This window comes from Corvus brachyrhynchos, unplaced genomic scaffold (assembly GCF_000691975.1).
Source record: "Corvus brachyrhynchos isolate BGI_N302 unplaced genomic scaffold, ASM69197v1 scaffold61, whole genome shotgun sequence".
Taxonomy (NCBI): domain Eukaryota; kingdom Metazoa; phylum Chordata; class Aves; order Passeriformes; family Corvidae; genus Corvus; species Corvus brachyrhynchos.
Window position 1 is genome coordinate 9234810 of NW_008236478.1, and position 13082 is coordinate 9247891.

Here is a 13082-nt window from a genome sequence, read left to right on the forward strand (position 1 = left end):
GAGGCAGAGGGGGGATCCCGGCGCCTCTTGGCCACGAAGCCTCGTGAAACTAAAGATAGAAAAGACCTATTAGGTCATTGTCCCGCCTTCTGCTCCACCCTGCCCGCTGCTGGATTGCTCACTTCTGTGTTTTGGGTTTTTTTGGGACTCGTGTACAGTATGTCTCCTAACCTTACAAAGACTGCATTTTCTTAGATCTGAAGTTAATACTTTTTTTTTTTCCCCCCCCTGTACGGAAGGAAGCCCATGAACAGTAAAATTGACTCCTGTGCTTCATGTGTAGTGTACAGAGCCAGGCTGTCGTCGCTTTAATGGGCATTCTCCCATCTTGCTCCATGTGGAGTTGAATTAAATAGCTGTGTTCTCTTTGCTCTCCCTGTGTGGCAGAATTCATGTGTTAGATCTCCTAACTTCTCTCAGTTGTTTGCTCTTTCAATCTTTAAGTGTACTGGTACAAGTAGGGGTTTTTAAGGATGCTTATCTAGAATTTATCAAGCCGAGTAGACTGCAGTGACACAGATACAACCCTGGTAGTGTTTGACAAGACTTCAGCGTTCTGGCAAATCTTCAGCCACGTTGCCCCTTTCTAAAAGGGTGTTTAATGCTCCATGTTTGGTTTAGGGATAGCGTGGAAAAAACATCCTGGTCGATAAGCATGAGAGAATTGGGAACTGACATGAATTGAAACTCTGGGGCAGGTTCTGGAGACTAGGAAAAAATAGCATGAGAGGATGGCATTTACAGTGTTTCTAAGAGCTAATTCGGTCAAGAAACGTTTATATTTAGAGTACTGCATTTGAGAGTTTATGAAATCTGGGTACTCGTGAAATTTGTGCTATTTTTGGTAGTAATTATTTTAGGTTCTATTGTACTGTGGTGGTGTCACCTGTTTGTGAGCAGAAGTGCCACAGTCAGTTCAGAATGTTAGGTGGGGGGTCATTTTGCCCAAGGAATTTGTGTCAATGTTCTATATTAAGAACATCTAGCTTATTAAGATGCTGGTGTAGTACACAGTCTAGATGGTGGTTCTCATGTCATTTTAGAAGATCAAAGTTTTGGCTTTTTTGTTAAAATGGCTGGGAATATGTCTGAAGTTGCTCTATCATAAAGCCTGCTCACCACAAAAACATAACGTCTCTAATGGCGTTTGCAGCGTATTAAAGTTTTAATTTGAGCTTCATAGTGGAGTTTTGATTCCCATTTTCTGAATATATGCCTCAGATACAATACTAAATGTGTTTTTTCCTCTTCCCCGATGTGCATTTCCCCTCCCATCCTGAAACCTCTTCTCACTTCTTTTTTATCTGTAGGCATGTCTGCGTTAGCAATAGTAGTAGAGGAAGGTGTCTGAGCAAGGCAGCTGGTAAATCTTGTATTTCAGTGTACTCTGTACACAAACAGGAGAATGTTTTCCACTTGGATGTCGTTTTTCTCTTCAAGATTTATTTCTGACTGTGAAAGGACAGAGTTCACTGTTGAAATTGATTGTAGGCAGAATTACACATGGTTAAACGGGTCAACTTGTTGAAGTTGGCCCTTATGAGAATTAACAGGCAGTATTCCTGGAAAAAACTCTCCAATTTAAAAAAAAAGAAGTAGGTTACTGCATGTGTTCATCAACATTCTTTTTGCTTCCATCTAGTTTGAGAAGGAGGCTTACACACAGATACAAACTGTACTTGTGTTCCTGCATCTGAAAGTGCTTCCCAAGAAACTTTAGAAAGCAGGAAAGGTGTGTAAGGTTGTTATTTTATGGATATACACCTCAAATGAGAAGCTGCAGGAATAGACATTCAATTCCTTCTCAAATTTTGAATTCAAAACTATAAGCTAGAATAAAGCTCTCAAGAAAGCTTGAAGACTTTGTCTTTAGGTAATGGAAGTGTGGGGGTTGGGGTTTTCATTTTGTGTAATGGATTTTGTTTTATTTGCCAAACCCCCCCATCACCCTAGTGTCAGTTACATTTGCCAAAACTACATTTGCCTTTGTTTAAGATCTCAGGATCTGTGTGTGACAGGGTTTTGGCAGATGTATGTTAAAATGGAATTGCCATATACATAAGTCTTTGTATACTTGGAATTTCTAAAAAGTAGGTTAGATTGGTTACATGCTATGATTCCCCATAGAGGAGTAATTGGTTTAGTTTTGTAACTGATCTTCTGACCAAAGTGCCAGATATTTAAATAAAACCTCAAAAACAACTCTCAATGATTCTGACAGTACTGGGAAGCCTTGCTGATTAAATTATTTACTTAAAAATGCTGTCCAGTGATAATTAATTTTGTGTATGGAAGTCTTAAGGGCATTGAAAACTTGTGATTCATTCCTCTTCTTTGCAATCAAGTACAAGGATCTTGCTTATTTTTTTTAGTACCTTAGCCAAATTTCTAGAAGAGCTTATTTCCTTTGAAGCTGTTTGTTCCAGCGTTCTAAGGCTTTTTGAGTTCTGACAATTCATACATTTGTATTCACGGACTTCGAAGTAATGTTTAGAAATACTCTGAGTGTTTCAACTGCTGTTGCAAGTCTCTTGTGATCAGAGGAGCTCTGTAATTGCAGATTACTGATGGCAAAGGTTTATGGCCGAGTAGGACTTTTCATTCTGGCCCTTGTCAGCCTCTTCAAAGAGGCCACTTTTAGGCTGTTTTCTTTTTGCTCTTGGCTAATGAATAATGGTGTGCTTTTCTGTCCTTTCACAATTTATAGATCCTTGCAGTACTTCAGTGTCAGGTGATGGCCCTTGTAGAGAATTTCGAGTTTCCTGATGGTAGGATTTTTTTCCAGTCTTTTTTATGTGCTTTTCATGGACTATTTAGAATAAATGAGTGGACTGCTAGAGTTCTGACAGACACTGGAGACGCATAATATTAGTATTGGAGGCTGATTTCAACATTGACATTTGGCAGTCAGACACAAAAAAACCCTAAAAACAAAAGAGGGACAGTTTGAAACTGCTCTTGATTTGATCAGGTTACTTGCCCTGAAAAAAATGTGGGCTCTTATTGTAATTATAATCAGTTTGCTTTAGAAAGTAGTTACATTATTATATCATGTTGCTGTATTGTCTGTTCTAGTACTCTATTGTGTCAAATCTCAGTTCTGTGCACATAGTAAACATAGCTTTAAGCTAAATCAGTGTGTTAATGCCTTTCATCAGCTTTAAACTACTTTCTAAATTCCCAGTAGTAAATGTTCAGATGATGTGAAAACAGACCTTTCAAATGCCTGATGTGATGCTCTTTCTTGCCACAGATAAACATCATTAATGAAATCTGGTTTTTCTTAAGGTTCAGAGAAGAAATTTTGTGCAAGCTGATAACCATAATCATGGTGAACAGCATTACCCAATTGCATTATCTTCTGAAAATTATAACTACATGAAGTGTTCCTATTTACTTCTATTGGCAGTCTTGGCCAGTACCAGCTCATCCCTGGCTGGTGATAGTGGACTTTTGACAATAGTGTTTCTTCACGTCAAATAATCCAATGGTGTTGCTTCATTTAAGTTAAGCTTTTGTATCTGTATTTGAAACCATCTTATCTATAATGTACCTATATGACTTACAGGGCAGCTTGGTTTTGCCTTAATGTCATCTACAACAGGTAGAAACAAATAGAATTTTTAAGTAGTGATTTAATAAGACTGGACCAATTATAATTTAATGATTATGTGTTCTTAACTCCTTTTAATGTTAAAATATGAACTGACTGCTGGTAGCTGCTTAGAAGTACTTTTTTGTGTACCACTAACATCATAACTTATTTTCTAATTCTAGAAAATGTATTAATTAGTCTGACCTATAAACAAAATAAGGGCAGAGCAAGGAGAATTTATACTTTCTAGTTTCTTTCATCTTACAGCACATTGTTCTAAATTCCTACATTTGGATATTACAACTTGAAGTTATCCAGATGATAATAATGTATCATTCTGCTTCCTAGGGTGGATATCTTTTACATCTGTAACCTAGGACTCACTGGAACAGATTTTGACCGGTTACTTAATATCTAAGCTTGAAACACAGATAGGCTTTGTTTTCTCTACTCTCTATCTTTTTGCTTATGTGGTGTCATTAGTTCCATTAATTCTTTAGAAGAATTTGGTAGAGCTGTTGAAACTTTGCAGACATTCCTACACGAATGATATAGTTCCCCGTGGAAGGATGTTGCTTGAGTTTGTCTGAAGACCTATATGTTTGGTACTAGCTGGAAGATAAATTCATATTTGAAAGTTTCCAGTCAAACATGGTGTTTCACAAACAAGTTTCATGTGTGACTCTGCCATGAGCCCAGACCTGGAAATAAATAGCAGGTGAAAATGTCCTAAGTTGAAGTTCAATACAGAAGAATGAATCAGTGGTGCAGAACTCTTGGCAATTTTGATTAAAATTGTTTGCTATACCAAATATGTTTTCTTCTAATTTATTTTCATTCATAATTGACTATATAAGTTGACCCCTCATTAAACTGGAGCGGTAAAATAGTGCAGTTGCCCTCAGGAGATCTGAATTAATAAGATTCTCTTAAGTGCTATGTTGCTTTGTTTAGCCATTGAGGCATTAGTAGATAGAGGAGACAGGAGAGTTGATTTACTCTCAAGAGACTAATGTATAAGGTACCAATAGTAAATTTTAAATACTTAGTCTAAGTAAAATGGAGCTAAAACTTTACCTAAAGCTTGCTATGAACAGTAATCTCTAAGAGTAGCCTGGGTATTCTAGGGCTGCTGTGAATGATGAGAAGAGATGCATGACAGTTCATAGAAAGCTTGGTGACTTGCCCTACAATGTTATCTTTATTTTCACACTGTTGCAGTTTTAGCCTGATTAGAAGATACCAGATAAGGAAAAGGCAGTATCACTGTTTTAAACTCTGGGAAATCTGTCAAAGGGAAGCTTTACAGAACTCTTTACACCTATTGTCACTCCAGTAAATTTTCTGGGGAAATGGTAATGCCAGAAAGTCATCTGTAAATTGTAGATTGAGATAACTTTCTTGACTTGAATGGCTACTTGTTACTTACCTTTCCTTTTTGTTTGTAGCAGGGAAATATTTGAAAGGCACATAGCACATGTGTGTCTCACTTTTTGGACATATTTGCATCGCTTGGCTTAAAATCAGCATCACAATACTTAACTTATGAGTAATATATTGTCTCTCTGTTGCATTTGGAATTAAAACTGCAGGCAAGTTTGTGGAGGATAATTATAGAACGCTTATGATCAGTCTTTGGTAAGGCAGTCATCTTTTCCAAGGTGTGAGCATAGTTATGTAAACTGTTTAAAACGCTAAGTAAATAATTATTTGATTTTATTCATGTTTATTAAGTTCCCTTTTGGTTTTTTTTTCATGTCATCTGATCTATCATATTTCTTAGCTAACTGTGTAACTGTTTGGACTGGTTTCTTTTCTGGAGAGTAAAACTTCAGATTTCAGGGGTAAGCTAAGTGTGACTTTCATGTCAAATAGATTGCAGAATGAAGCTTCTTTAAGCTGTTCTAACTTGGTGAAATAATTCTTCTATCCTCACATGCAGTCCATTTAATTAAATAATTCTGGTATGGGTTTTTTGGGGTTTTTGTTGGTTTTTTGGGAGGTTGTTAACGGTTTTGTAGACAATATGGTTAAACCTTTAATCGTTGGCAGGGTCCTCCAGAACTACAATCCTCCAAGTAGTAAAGGACAATGCGCCAGTGTTGCAGAGCAGTAGTTGAGAAGTTTCTTTTGGTGACCACTCAAATTCCAGTTTTGACCAATTTTGTCGCTGTTTAAATTGAATGCACTTATGAATTCCATGTTTCGTGGGCTGTGACCCACGTTTTGAGAATCTCCTAAGATTGTAAACATCATTCTCCTTCAATGACAGTTGCGTCTGTGTTCAAGAGGAGTCTGTAATTAAACTCTCTGATTTGAGATTTTAAATACATTCCTTGAGACCCTGGTGGCTGATGTGTCATATATAAACACTTTTTCAGCCTTTGCTTCTTTGTGTTCCCTCAATAACCTTTAACTATATTCAGATTAAACACAGAGTTGACAGATTCATAGTGTCTCACCTCTTTTGCCTATTGTCTTATGTTACAGTAGCTGCCAAATTACTCAAATACAATGCTTGTGCTATCTTTTCTTTTGATACTGTTTGGATTGTTCCAGTTTTCCATGTTTAGTGATGGAAAAGCCATGAAATTTGCAGTTAGAAAACAAAGCAGACTGAATTAATTGCACAGAAAGCAGATTGAATTAATAGCATAGACTAAAGAAAGAGTGATGTTTTATAATTTTTCTCCAAAAACATATAAAATACAGCCTCTAATTAATTTTTAATGATTTTATAACATAATTACAGTATGGAATGCTTGAAAGAAATTTAAAGTCTCAGATGTATCCAAATATGTCATGTGGAAACACAGTTTCTCCACTCACAAATGGGAAGGAAATTTTTTTAGAGAGAAAGAAGACCCAGTACTTGTGGAATATGTTTGAAGGATGTCAGGCAATAAAAATTGTCTAAGTAATATTCAATAAAAGCTAGTAGGCTACCTCAAACCACTTCGTAATGGTATTCATACTTCAACAAAAAATGAAGGCTTTACTGTAAATGTTAATTTTCCACTGGCATTTCAGATTTTCTGTTGAATAAACTCTATGTTCATGATACAAACCAACTGAAGTATATGCAGCAGAAGATTTACCTAAAGCAAAAAAAAAAAAAGCAATAAAAGGGTAATGTAAGATTCTTTTAATATTTAATTCACCTGCTTAAACTACCATATTTGGTTTTAGGAGGATATAGTGTTTCTTGATGGAGTTCTCAATGTATGTAAAAGCAAGTTACAATATTAAAGTTATAGATTTGTCATTGTTTTGGGGTTTTTTTTACTGTTTTGGATTAAGACTGGATTTTTCAGTATTTTGTAGGATTTCATGTGTATATATAGAGAGGTTAATGTAAGACAGCTAAGCATGAATGGTGATTTGGAAGCTAAAAGTATTTTCCCTCTACCTTGCCATGTTTATATTTTTTAGCGATTTTCTAATTAGGTAATTACCTATAGCCTAGAGCAAGAAATTGTTCAAACCTAGACTCATACTTGAATCAAGTTCCACCCAAAGTGTAGCTTTAAGAATATTCTGACTACCTGAGGCATGCTATTCTATGATACGATTTTTAAATTTCACTTAATTTTCTGTGGAGAAAAACATGAAGAAGTGAAAAAGTAAGATCGTTCTACAATAGTAAAATCAATTTATTGGTTAGTGTTTAAAATTTGCTTAATCTCTCCTTACTGTGGAGGACTGACTGTTACCTTCAAGTGCCCATCTTGAAAATTAGTCTGTTGTTTCAGAAAATTTGAAAACAAAGGATGCCATTGTGAATAAAGAAACTTTATTATTTTCAGGAAGAATTTTTCTGAAGTTGCATTTTTGCAATTATTAAAAATGGGTGGGTGAACAGAAAGTGAAGTATTTTTGGGGGGAACCATTACCCCAGAACTGAAATTGTGCATAGATGACAATTGGTTTGCTTGGTATGGATGCAATGGTGAATCCCCATCCTAAGGCAGAATTGGGTTTTAATCCATCTAACTTGGTAATGAGTTGGGGGAAGACTGTCCCTTTGCTTCTTCATATCTCTTTGAATGGCATTTTAGATCTGAGACTTCCTTGTTTAAGGAGGACTTTAAGGAACTGGGTTTTGTCTCTAGAAATGTTTAGTCAGGGCTATGATTCAGAAAGTATTCTTAGGAAAGTTACTGTAACTTTGTTAATGATACTGTAATAACTTGGCAACACTTTTTGCACAGGATTTTATTCTTTCTTTATCTTGTAGGTAATGGTTCTCTTGAAACAGATTTATGCTGTAAAAACAAAGCTTTTCTCTAACACATCTAGATTTTGCATTATAGAAGAAAAGTTTTCACTGTATTTCTAAATAGTGAAAAGGAAAAGAATGAATACTTTTGTAATCAAAAGGCAGCAAAACCTTAATGGAGAAATGTTAATTGAGTGCTTCAGCAAAAATTAGAATGTTGCAGTAAACCCTCATCTCCTTCACAGCCATTGTCTCAATTTATTCAATTCATATGCTGCCTTTTTTATTTTGTAAAGTTCAGTCATGTTCCTGCCCCACCTTCAACTTTTCCTGTTTGAATTGAAGAGGTCCAACCTTTTTAGTCTGCTTTTTATAAGACAACTGCTTGACCCTTTAATAATTTTGATTTTCCTTCTCATTCTCTTGCTTGCTTAACTTCTGTGGATGTCACAAGTCTTTCAGTTCACCGTCCAGGCAAACAGTCCTGGTTTTTATTGCTGGATAGTCAAGGGTCAGAAGCACAGGTCTGTGCAGCTATAGCACACCATAAGCTGTGATCATTGTGGGAAAATATGGTCAGAAGAGTTTGAACAGGAATTATCCCCAAAACAAACTCAAACCATCCCAGTAATGTGGAGAAATGGATACTCTCAGAGTTAAGCCAAGCTTTTTTACTCTTTCACCCTTTCCAACTAGTTTTTGCTATTAATGGAGATGTACTAACCAAGTTTATAGGTAACCTGTCTGCTATTTTTCATCTCTGAGCTGGGAAGTGTGAAAGCTTAAAAATCACCATTTAAACAATACTGTCAAGTGTTTCCTGTTGACAGGGATAGCTGAGGTACCTGAAAATGTATCCTTTGCTCTTGGCTGCATCAAGAATTTCAAACTGTCTCTTGGTAGCAAACATAGGTGTTCTGGCCAGCTTAGGAACCCAGTAATTTGGTTATTGATTTTGCATGTTACATTTGAATAAAAACAAACAAAAAACCCACATACTGCCCCTAGCACTTAGAAGTGAAATATAAAAGTGAGCTCGTGTACAGATTTGTTTCCTCTACTATTTGTGGTGCCTTTTTCAGTGTTTATTGGTGGTGTTGTAAATTTGTGGCTTTTAGTGGCCTGACATAGGACCTCACTTTTGAGCCAGTGCAATATGAAGAAGATTCTTTTGAGTCCCTGAAAAGCAGTAAAACTGTGTGGATCTGTGATATTTACTAAGTGAAACAGTCAACAACACACTGCTGTCCAAAGTCGTGCATTTTAGTAAGTACAGAAGTGACATTCAAATGATGAGTGTCAGGGTCTTACCTACTGTTTTCCACAACAGTTTCCGATGATGCAGGTCAATGCAGGCAGGGTTCTGACAGTGTATTCACCTTCCCACATCTTCCTTGTGACAGGCCTGGTGCTTGCCAGCCCCATGTTGATCTGGTTCAACGAACTAAGCCACGCAAAAGCTGATTGTCCATGTAATCTTCTTGGCTGCCCAGACCAGCTCACGAGAGGGCCAGACAAGTGACACTGCTAATGTAAGGGAAAATGGCCAGGACAGCGTCAGCATTGGCTTCAATAGCTGTAAAAGAGTGGCATAGCAATATTCTGAAGTTGTTACGGTGTGTCAGATGAATGCTTTTTGTCAGGACAAAAGAAAAACAGACTTGCTCCTGTTGTAGGAACCATTTGCTCTTAGCAACTACTAATAAAAAGGTACTTGTGGTAAATGCTGTTGGTGTTTTTATCAGCCAGTGGTTCTGTCCCTTAGCACCACTGATATCCATGCTAGGTGAATTTTGTTATGTAGGCATATCTTTAACTGCAAATTAACTATAAGCCTATGATCCCAGTTTTAGTTCAGGTGGTGATTCTCTTTTCTACTTTAGGTGTGCTCAATAATTGCTAGAAAAGATTGAAAATCTTGTAATACTTCTTATTTGGCACTAAATCTACCTTGTATGAGGAAAGTACAGAAACCGAATTGAATTTCAGAGTGAGTAGGGTGTTTTGAAGCAAAAAGTGGCTTTGATAATTTTCCAAAAGGAATGGAATTCTTCATTCCCTCTCTCTGTACAAATACACAACAAAACATAGTCCTCTGCTTCAAAAAGCTTTCATCCTAATAATAAATTAAAAAAATAAACGTGAGAGAGAGGGAGAAGAAGAATAAAGAGACGAAGTAGTTTTCCCTCAGCAGATTTCCTCCTAAGAGCCGTGCAACGTCACATCTTGGGGACATGGGCGAAATAAAGCTTCTACAACTCCATTGAAAGTAGCATTGCCATCCTGTTGGGAGGCAAGAGCAGTGCTTCCTCCTGAACATCTTGTGTGTCTAACTGCTTAGTGTTACCATGACTCTCAACAGTTCTGTCAGAGGAAGAACAATGTTCCAACATTACATGAAAACCTTGTATTGCTAAGAGTTTGTTAGTTGCAAGTGTCTGGGTATAGCACTTGGTTTTCTTTTGTGTATTTTTTGCATTGAGCTTTGCAAAGAAATTTTGCAAGGAAATTTGAGCTTTGAAGAATTTTGTCTTTATTTGTTTATCTGGATTTTTAAAAAAATAATTTTATCAAGTAATGCAATTATTCCCATGGCTGTTTGTGTTTATCAGTAGCATTCTAGGTAAATTCTGAACAAATTACACTAATCAGTAAAATGTCAAACAGCAAGTGCATAGAACATGAGAATTTGAAAAATATCATCATCAGCAGCATGCTTCTAAATTAAAATTCCCTTTGAAATCTGCTGTTAAGTAATAGGATTTGCATTCATATAGTTTCTCAGAGTAGTCAGTTTTCATAATTGGTTAGTTGTTTAAATTCAACAATTAAAAAAACACCAACAAACCGAACAGTTAATCTGAAAGGCAGCATCAGAAGCAGCATATTCCACTACTGTGCTGAATATGAATGAAGTTCATTTACAGAACCCAGGATGCTATTTTTGTGGTACTTGAATAGCCAGTTGTCAAGGAATACCAAATGTTTATTGAGATGGCTCTTTCTCATCTCTTGAGATCTCATTTTTGCAGCACAAAGGTAGCCAGCTCATCTAAACTGTGTGAGGCACCTTTTGAAATTTCATTTTGTGCTTGTGAGGTGCTGTGTAACTTTAGGGTCAGGATTAACAACAAAGGAGAAACTACTTGCAAGTCATAGGCTGTACCAGCATTAAATAGCATATACCAGCAGAGGGAATTTTATAATTAATAAAGTTTATCTTGGTAGGACTGACTTGAAAATAACTTGTTTACATTGCAGAGCACTGAATGACACCAGCTTAACTCTATTGATTTTTTTGTTGTTGTTGCTGTCTTTGCAGTTGGTTTCTGTTAGATTGCCTTAGAGATGTGTATGTAAGGCACCAATGACTCCCCTCTAGAATTCTAAAATTTATTTAAAAAAAAATATATCAATACCATAAATAGAATATGAATTAGTTTCTGTAACAATTTTACTTAAAAGTGAGGGATGATGATGTACAGCTTTTTTAGTTAAAACTTTCTAAATCTACTCTACTTCTTGCTTTTACTCCTTCAGAAATAGAGGAAGTTTCATTTTAACAGACTAGAGTATGCATGAAGCAACAGAATATATGCTTTGATAGTTTTGCAAGAGCTGTTGCCAGTTTCAGTGTGGTATTGATGTAGTCTCATTTCCTTTCCCTCTGCTACAACTGTATCTCTTTATAAAACACTGAGTCTTAAACTGCATATATAGTTTATATTTTTATCTTAAAATATATGAAGTATACTGCATTTGTTGTTCATTTTAGGAGGACAAAGAATGAAAAGGGGTGATGACACTTCATCTCTTAATTTAATCTTTCCCCTCTGGCTATTTAGCTGTGCTTATTGGGAGATTTGAATATGGCTCACATTGCAGTATCAAATTATACAGAACCTTTTCTCAAATTGCCCATATATTTGAGCTAGTAAGATGTTTACACTTTAAATGATAGTTAAGTTACATCTGCTATAGGCCGTCATCTTCTGCAATAAATATATAAAATAAATTGTCTTGGTGCAGGTCTTTTAATGCCTTCCTTCTACTATATGAAATGTAGAGTTTTTAATAATATTCTTTACTTTTTGGACAGCAAGTTTTTTTAACTTAATGACTATTCCACATTGCATTTCTATGGTTATGTAGTTTCCCTAGTAACATGTCAGAAGGCCTTTGTTGAAGGGTTCTTAAAAAGTCCAAAGAAATTGTCATTTTTCTTTCTTTATTATTTTGTTGACTTGTTCATACCCAGTTAGGAAGGACAGAATTTTCCATGCTCAAGTCAGATGTACTGCTTTTTTTCTTGTTTTGTTATAATGAATGGCTGTACTGGGTCAGCAAACAGCTGTAGCCATCTTGCATCTGATCTGGCTGAAAAGCTTTGGGCAAAGCAGATCTCAGTTTTGTTTTGTAACTTAACTCCAAGGAGCTGTGGGTTGACCAAGCCACTCTATTTAAAAAAAAAAAAGCAAGGAAAAGAACAAAGGAGTGTACTAGACTGGTACTCGTACATCTGTGGATGTACACTACTCTGCAAAGTGCGAGTAAACAAAATGACTTTGTGCTACGTGCAGCCAAAAGACTCGGTGGTGTCTCTGTCTGCAGAAGGCTCCAGAGTGAGCTTTAACAGCTCCAAATGTCTCCCTGGGAAAGGGGGTTAGCAGGAGTAACGCTGGCTCTGGGCTCCAGTGAGCTAAAGCTTGTTACAGATGTTAAATGATTAGAAGCAAGATTCTAACAGAATCCTCAGGTGAAGGAATCGGAGGTTTCTTAAATCCTATGTTCAGACAAATAATAAAATTATGAAAAGCAAATCATAAAATTCTCCACCTGTCAGTGGGATAATTTTCTGATAAAACAACAGTCTGTACACAGCTTCAACTCTGACTTGTTGTTTAGCTGTTCAGTAGAATTAAGACAAAGTTAGTAATTATGGTTTGATTAAAAATTATTTCTTGATAACATTGTTTCTTGGAAGCAATGTTAATTAGGTTATTTGGAATAAAGGTGTGTTTATTACTAGAATAGACTGATTTTTAAGCTGTAGTCACTAAAATAAATTAGTAAGCATTAAGCTTTTTTTTTTTTTTCTAATAGCACAAAACCAAATAAATAATTGCAGGATGTTTGTAATCCAAGATGAAGATCCACTGTGTTACTGTCTTTCCTGGGAAGTTTTAAATTAGTTTGGAGCTGACATTGTCTGTTGCTGGATAAAACTGAGAACCTCTGCCAGCAACTGTTAGTGTCCTCTGCAGGGGA

The 13082-nt window shown here is 36.2% G+C and overlaps 1 protein-coding gene across 1 annotated transcript in view; it reads left to right on the plus strand.

The window, feature by feature from the left end:
• Positions 1-13082, plus strand: part of SLK (STE20 like kinase) — a 48005-nt gene that overhangs the window by 323 nt on the left and 34600 nt on the right. The gene's annotated exons all lie outside the window — the stretch shown is intronic.